We start from the raw sequence: 8,843 nt of genomic DNA on the forward strand, positions 1-8,843 counted from the left end.
TAATAATAAATAAATAAATAAATAAGGTCAGACCTGAGGACACAACAGTTTTCCATAATCCCATTTGTCTTTACATTTCCAAAATATTGTTCTTCAAAAGAATCAATATTATAACTAAGTAGCAATAAGCATTCTCTTAATGTTAACCTTTCTAAAGTTACCTAACCAACAAAAAGGATATGAATATCTAAGATGTTTCGGAGGGTCTAGAAGTACTAGAAAGTCTGTATGGCAAGAACCAAGTAGAGAAATAAAATACATTTACAGGTGGAAAACTCTGACCTGATCATGCTCCTGTCGTCTCAAATTACAGTGCGTATTTATCTATTCACAGGTATGTATGAATGTATGTAAGGATGTACATATGCATAGTTATTTATTTTTAAAGTACTAGGGATCAAACCCAAGTGCTTCCCACTGAACTACATTCCTAGGTCTTATTATTTATTTTTAAATTTTGAGATAGGGTCTCACTAAGTCTTTAAGCTGCCTGGGCTGGGCTCAAATTTGCAATCCTCTAAGGTTTAACCCTTAGAACAGAAGACTGTGTTCAGCAAGCTCATTCCTTACTTTTCTGCTGTAAGTTTGTATGTAAGTGAACAGTAACTGTCTTAGTAGCTTTCCCTAAAGGATACAGGAAGCAGTCTTTGTATTTACATGCATGTCCAGAGCAGCTCTCAAAATTCCCAGTGAAAAGGATGGAAGAGGATGGAGACATAAAGAGACAAAAAGCTGAGGTCAGGTGAAGCCCTCTCTCTCTGAATTGGAGGAAAGGAGCTGCTCAACCCTTGTAGAGTGTTTGTTTATACATTTGAACGTTTGATGTCATGTGACCTCCTTTTTGCCTAGCAACAGATGACTCCTGTTGTCTTGGGGCTTGGTGTGCTCTGGACTAAAGCAGCTGATCCATTATAGTAAAATACATCATCGCAATGACTTCAATGGCTTTTCTCTCCTCACTAGGACAAAACACAGGACACCCAAAATTAAGGAAGGAAAGGCTTTTTAACTCTGTTTGTGGAGGTTTCAGTCCATACTCAATTGGCTCGAAGGCAGAAGAGCACCCAGAGAGGGCTGCAGTTCATGGCGGCAGAAGACAGTAAAACAGCAAGAGCAAAAAAGGAAGGAGCAGCAGCAAAGAGCAAGCCTCTCTCCCTCCCTCAGGCTGCATTCAGGCCATCTGCACCAGGACAGGTATAGCACTCACACCTACATTCCCAGCACCACTCACACCCATATTCCCAACATTGGATCATTAATCACAAACTCTAGCAGCCACCTCAATGACTGCATGAGGCTTTGGGGAGACATCTAGACACACACCATAACACCTGGTTTTTATAACAGAGGAGCGGTGTGGGTGTATAAGGATGTGATGATGGTGGTGACTTTGATGTTGGCCATGAGAAACAAAGTTTTTTTTAAATTTTTTAAAAAATTTATTTAGTTAGTTAGTTAGCACAGGGTCTATAGGGTCTCACTGCACAGATTGGACTTACAGTGATCCTCCTGTCTTCAGCCTCCAAAGTGCTGGCTTACAGTTTCGCACCACCAGGCCCAGTCTCAATCAAGTCTCAGTGCGCCCCGGGGGAGGGGTCAGAACCTCATGCCAGGGATTGAACCATGGTCCCTGCATCTGCCTAAGCAGGCGTGTTAAACTACTGAGCTATCTGGCTGGCCTGAAACAATGGTCTTGTGCCAGCAAAATGGAGCAAGAATCAACTGATACCAGACACAGGGAACAGAGACTGCTCTGATCCAGATAATGAAGAAAACAGCAATGAGAACACACATTTGATAGAAAACGGCCATGTAATCTAGTGGAATAGAATGATCCAATGTTAAAACCAGGCCGAAAAAATGTGTAATGGATATTATGAAATAGAAAGGAAATATTCAAATGGGAATGGAGGAGAGAGGGGAAGGACAGATAGGAAAAGAAAAAATAATGATCAAAGAAGAAAAAAATGGAAACAACGCTTTTGTAAATAAGGAGGACATGAGGCATTGAACAGAAAGTAAGTGAATGGGGGAAAATCAAACTGTATCATGTACAGGTACAAATCCCTATAATGAATGCTATCATCATACCTAAAATGTACCAATAAACTTAATGAATAATAAAAAAAAAAAGAACTAGGTCCAAAACTGTAGTGAACGTCTTGGTAGGGAAAAAATGTACTGGACAGAAAGCCAGCGCTGCCTTTCAATCTCAGAAACTGGAACAGATAAAATGCTACAAGACACTGTAAAATACACAAAGGCTGTAATGCAAGCAAAATGTTCTGTATGCATCAACAGCCATATTCAGAAATATATTATGACATTTCACTAGCTGAACTGAAAGCATTCACAGGTCACCAGATTTTCCATGTTGATCATGGGAGTGTAAAAGACTTGCAGAAAATCGATAGGTCAAAATATGACATAAAAATATATGCCCTTATAGATTTGAAGACTTATTATGCCTTCAATTTAGATATTTATCCTGGAACTCGGCCATCTGGTCCTTATTCATATAGTAATAAACTGAACAATGTTGTAAACAGAATTATTGCTCCTATCTTCCAAGGCAATCAGAATATGACATTTGATGGTTGGCTTACAAGTTTCAGACTGATGTTGCATTTGTTAACAGAGCACAAGTTAGCCAGTGTAGGAACTGTATACAGAAACAAAGCAAAAATTCCAAATGAAATGCTGTAACTTCAAAACAGAGGTTTGGCAGCAGTGGTGGCAGCGCAGCAGAGAAGCAGAAATACAGGAAGGGAAAGCCTTTATTAACTCTAAATGCATGGAGAGGACCGAGGGCCGGGAGATGGGCAGATCCTCTGACCTGAGACAGGGAGCCTGAGACTTTATGGGCTTTTGTTGGGCGCGGAGCTTGAGAGGCGGGTTTAATGACATACAAGGAGCTGATTGGAGGGTCCCTTGTGTGGGCAAAAAAGGTCAAAGAAGTTGTACCCAGGGCTGGAGTGGGGAAGGAGGAGGAAGTGGTCATTGGGAAGATAAGATGTTGTTTTAAAGGCTTCAGCCATATCAGATGACCACCATAATAATTCAGCAATTCATCCTAGGGCCATAACCTATCAAATATAATCTTTGACTTTCAGAGAGGTATAAAACTGGCATCACATATGGCAAAGAAAAAGCAAACTGGTACTGCTGATGTCAACAATTCACCATGACAGAAATATTCAGAAGGAAACCTCAGGAAAATGAAAGAATGAGATGGAAATTTTCAATAACAAAACCAAACATAGAGTAGGTGCTGTTGATGAGATACACAGCAACTATCATGTCACTTGAAACACAAAACATTGGCTCATGGCTGTGTTTTACTCAATCCTAAATATGTGCAGTGCAAATAGTTTGGTAGTTTACAAAGTCAATAACAAGTGCAAAACATCACAGAGAAATTTTCTTAGAGGCTCCAGACTGGAGCTCATAAGAGAGTATTTACAGCAAAGGAAAAACAAAATGTTTCTGCTCAGGAAACGATACAAGCAATTGTGGAGCACCCTGGTGAGCTGACAGGTGAGCAGGCAGGCACAGTGTCAGAAAGACCTGCTAGGACAACAGGAAAAACAAACAGATGTCAATTGTACCCTACGAGAAAATACCAGAAAACACGTCCCCTGCCAGCCCTGCTCTCGGGATGTGCTGAGACGGTGATTGAGACTGAGTGTGATGGTGCGCACCTGTAATCCCAGCTCTTGGGAGGCTGCAAACAGGCAGATCACTATGAGTCCAATCTAGTAGTGAGACCCTAAATACCCTGTAGACCCTTCTCTAAAATAAAGAATACATATATACATAGCACTGATTATGTATTTGATATTATATTTTATTGACATCACATTTCCTTGCTAAGTGCATACGTACAGTACAGTAGGAAGCCCCTGACAAAACAGAAGAGAGGAGACAAGACTGCTTGCTATATAGGAGAGGAAAGTTAAGCCCACCTGCTCTCGGTGTGAGTGAGACGTACACATGGAGCATGCGGTGTCATGAGTGAAGACTGCCTTGGGTATCAACAAAGCTTATTTCTGTGGTAGAGTTCGATTGCTACTTTCATTGTAATTCACAGAAGACTTTATTTCTGATGTCATCTTCTAGATTTTGTAAGCACACACCTGATGTGAAAATGCTGACGTTTATTCTAAACATGTAATACATACAATGTACTACTTTATTTTACCGATATTTTATTTTCCTGTTAACTATACAGTAGATAATATAATTAGAACCTTCTTGTAAAACAGCAAAACCACTGAGATATCAAGTGTGCCCTCCAAAAAGCCCAGGAAAGTAATAGACACGAGCAGTCAGTGTAAGCCATGGATGTATATAAAATATGCTACTGTCGTGTGTACAGACAGCCTTTGGCGTGATGACTGAAGTAAAGATCACTTTTTTGTAGAGTGCTATTGATATTGTCATTGCAGTTAATAAGGGAAATGATTTCTGATGTCCTTTATTTGCACACCAAAAGCTAGCTGATGTTGAAAATTTTGATGCTTTTTAACAAACACTCAATAAACATTAAAAATTCAATACTTTATTTTTGTAGTAATTTTCTGGTTAAGTGTTCCCTGTTTAATAAGAACTCATAAAATTAAAATTAATAATTCATCAAGAATAAATGTGGATGTGACAGACCCATGTTTCTGTATCTTGATGACAAAATCAGTCTTATGCTCTAAACAAGTAGTATCTGTACCTGACACTTTAGATTAGTGAACACACAATTTATTTTATAAAATATAAAAATTTCTTAAATACGTCAATTATACTTTTACTTTGAGACGTAGTAGATCTAGTCTGCTCAACAGTGTAGGAGCGAGACTCTGGGACCTGCTGCGCTGGTCTTCCTGACTCTAGAGAACAACAATTCTTACAAAGAATGCTACAAAATTTCCTAAGTGAGGAAAAGTCACTTATTTTCATATTGCTATTTTTAATTAGAATTTGAAAAGAAACTTCTTCCTTCTGGCAAGAATACTGTGTGCATTTGTGCTGAGATATTCGCATTGCGTTGTACGAAGCCTCACTGTTACCTGGAAACTAAACGCATAGGAATATTAATTCCTATGATTTATTGAATCCCTGCACACCAGGGAGGCAACCTACAACCACAGCCTGGAAAGTGAAAATGAATGTCATAGCTCAGTGTTTACAATATTCAATTACTCCTTTCAAAAACATGTCTAAAAGATGCTTCCAATACTCCAGTCCTCTGAGTAGGCAGAGGATGTAGCAGCAGAGAGCAGACAACACAGCCCCAGCCTCCTGCAAACCGCAATGCTGCACTGTACAGTGCTCTCGGAGGGGCTTTAAGGACCAAATGCTGCTGCCTGGAGGCATTTCACCCATTCTCACCACTGCCATGGAAACATTAATATGTGCCTGCGTGAAAGCCAGCCCTACCTTCAGGGAATGCACAACATAGGGGAGGTTAAAAAAAACCCAACCACCTGAAAACCTTGTTTTATGGTATCTCATTAGAGGCAGTATCACATTCCACCACACTTGAGAAATAAATACCAACCATGGGCTGCAGAGTTCTAAATGGTAACAGAGTTCTAAATGGTAACAACGCTGTTTACAGCATACTGCAGATGGCTGTCACGAGCCAGGAGGAAAACGCGGCTGACTCCAGTGCCCTTTGTGGGACTTCACTGCTTCTTCACAACAGAGGACAGATGCCTCAGGCCACATCGCCAAATGAATGTACTCTTACCATAAGGCACTAAATTTGCTAGTTACATCCTTAATTTTTCTTCTTTTTAGAACAATTTTTACTGACTGGGTCCCCAGAGTACTTGGAAGTGTGCAGATATCAAAGTAGATGAACAAGACAACTCCCTGGCTACCTGACAGCTTCTGTGGCCTCGACACCTTACTTGTCAACGTCAACACATCAGCCCTACTGGGAAGGCAGCTTGGAATGAGTCACAGTGACCTCGGAGAGGCCGAGCAGATGTCACAAGGCCTAGGGACACTAGCGCACCTGCTTTGTGCACACAGCACCTTCACTCTCAGGAATTCTTCAGAACATTTTAAATCAAGCCTTGACACCTGATTACTAAAATAAAAAAAGAAAAAGAAAGAAAGAAAAGCTTGCATAATGACAGCCTCATGAACTGAAAGCTAAGGCAAGGAGGAAAGAAGAAAAATTTAAAAACTAAGTGTCTCAAATAGCACACAGTTAAGAAGCTACTGAATACAGCCTTAAAGTGGACTGTTACAACGTAGTAATAGGCACTTGGATGTCTATAAGCACCATTCAAACTTTCACACTAAATGTGATTACCTTGAGTTTTCAGCAAAAATTGAATAAGAAAAAAAAAATGATGGAAAAATGGTAATCACAGCTAACTTTTTATTTATTTATTTGCAGTACTGGGGATTGAACTCAGGACCTTGAGCTTGCCAGGCAGTCGCTTATTCTACTGAGCCATCTCCCCAGCCCTAATCACAGCTGATTTAAAAATATTATATACTGTATACTGTTTAGTGAATCAGATTTATCCTGAGTAATAAGTTAAATTACCTTGAGATGCTATTCATATTCTATTATATACATAGTAGTACTGGGGATTGAACTCAGGGGTGTGCTATGACTGAGATGTATGGATCTTCACCTCTTTTTTAAATTTCATTTTTAAATTTTTGAGACAGGGTCTCAATAATTGGCCCAGACTATCCTTGAAATTGTGATCTTTCTGCCTCAGCCTCCCTAGAACCACATTCTATATTTATATGAGCTGTGTTCACTTTGTGAAAACTGAACCATCTATGCAGTCACCCCACGGAGCCCTTAACACTGCACTGCCCACAGAGCACGTTGCGGGGAGCTGAACCCTAGGGCCGGTTTCCTCAGACCTGGTACATAAACAACAAGTGCAGCAGAATTTTTCCTTCACAACCCACTCACCATTCCTTGTAGCTTCCCTGATTCTGCGATGCTATTGTTTCTGACTTTTGACCAAATCTGGTAGGAATTCTGCTCTACACCACTGCTAGTTGTCTTTCCTGGGGCAGCGGTAATGGTGATCTGGTCTGGGGTCGGCTCTTGGGGTGACCTGTCAGCCAGAAGAGAATCCCCCCTGGTGCGCTAGGGACGCAGCATTCATGTGCTGCTTTTGTTGTCTGTATCTCTTGTCTGTTTTTCTGTTTGTGTGCTCAGATCAGGAAAATATGTTCTGCCCAATGGAAAAGCAATCGGCCTTCTGAGACCTACAGGAGTGAAATTTTGTGTTTCAGTTCACTTCTTTTTTTTTTTTTTTTCCCTGTATTTAGGACAGGAATTTATTCCTGTATTTAGGACAGGGTTTCACCACGTAGATTGTCCTCATAGTGATTCTCTTGTTTTCAGCTTCCCAAGTGCTGGGATTATAAGCACATGCCACCACGCCCAGTCTTAATCGCCATCTCAGCACACCCACCAGGCAGGCCAGCACGACATGCCAGGGACTGAATCCCGGCCCCTGAACTCTGCCTAAGCAGGAGCTTTAGTAAACTGAGCTATCAGGCTGGCTCAGTGTTTACCTCTGACCTGTAACTGAAGCTATAGAATTTAGATTGTTCTTTATCTAAGAAAGAAAAAAAATCACTGTGGGGGAAATACATATTTTGTACTTCCTGGAGTTAAGAATAAATCAAAATAGAAGAGGATCTGCTATTCTAATTGGCTTATAGGGATTAACAAGCATTTAAATAAATCCAACATTCCCCAAATTCCAAGAGAATATTGTAAATTTCTAATACTTAAAGTGGTCACTATTTAAGAAAAAGACGGGGCCGGGGAGATGGCTCAGTAGAATAAGTGCTTGCATGTGGGATTGGGCATCAAACCCTGGTCCTTATGCTTGCCAAAGCAGGTGCTTAGTGCACTGAGCTATACCGCTGGCCCAGGCACCTTAATTTGATTTGATGTACAATACAAAAAGTGTCTATGAACAAGTAATGAAATGTTAAAATTGGCGCAAAATTTGCACAGTTTTGGTGAGTTGATTCCTAAAGCAATGAAAAATATAAAGCATGACAAACACACTAATAATATACAACTCACATGCAATTCTCTGTATTGACAAACTGCTCTGGTTATTCTGCTATATAATCTGCCCAGAAAGCACAGATTTAGAACATCATAGGAGTAATTTTTATGCTTCGTGTTAGCCTTAATATGTCCCTGCTTATTTAAAACAAAGTCCTTCCTTTTTGAATGATTTAGGATACTTTATTTACTAAAAACAATCCACTGTCACTTTGATTATTAAGGAAACAGACCACAAATACCAGTCTGAGACATCCACTGTCCTACATTATTCAAGAGAAGAAATCTCTACCAATTAATATTTAATTTTGGCAACACAAAATAAACCTTAAATTTAAGAAAATTTTTTAAAGATATCTAACTCCTAAACTATTTTTTTTCATAATTTTATTGATAAACAGATAGCAATGAGACAGTTTCAAATCAAATCGCCAGGACAGTTTCAATAACTAACACACTGCATACATTCTTCTTAGTGGTTAATTGCTGTACAAGATGTGGACCTGAGATCCTATTTACAAACACCATTAGAACAAATCATTGTAGTCACTAAGAGAATGCAACTATATATCTATCCCATCCACTTTGAATACACAGATACAAAATGGACATTCATATGCATACCCCTTTTTTTCTAAGTTCCATTATTTGAATGTTATAGGTGTGTAAACTCAGCAAAATATTCTAAAAGAGACCAGTGGCCCTTAATAGCAATGGGTCTTCTGTTTAACTGGCAATGTCAGAAATTATTGACCTGAGTCCCCCACAGCTCAACATAACA

The 8,843-nt window shown here is 39.7% G+C and overlaps 1 protein-coding gene across 15 annotated transcripts in view; it reads right to left on the reverse strand.

Moving 5' to 3' along the window:
• The window catches only part of Phldb2 (pleckstrin homology like domain family B member 2), a 132,954-nt gene that overhangs the window by 85,421 nt on the left and 38,690 nt on the right, over nt 1-8,843 (reverse strand). The window lies entirely within an intron of this gene.

The sequence above is a fragment of the Octodon degus genome, unplaced genomic scaffold (genome assembly GCF_000260255.1).
Source record: "Octodon degus isolate 3935 unplaced genomic scaffold, OctDeg1.0 scaffold00007, whole genome shotgun sequence".
Lineage (NCBI taxonomy): Eukaryota > Metazoa > Chordata > Mammalia > Rodentia > Octodontidae > Octodon > Octodon degus.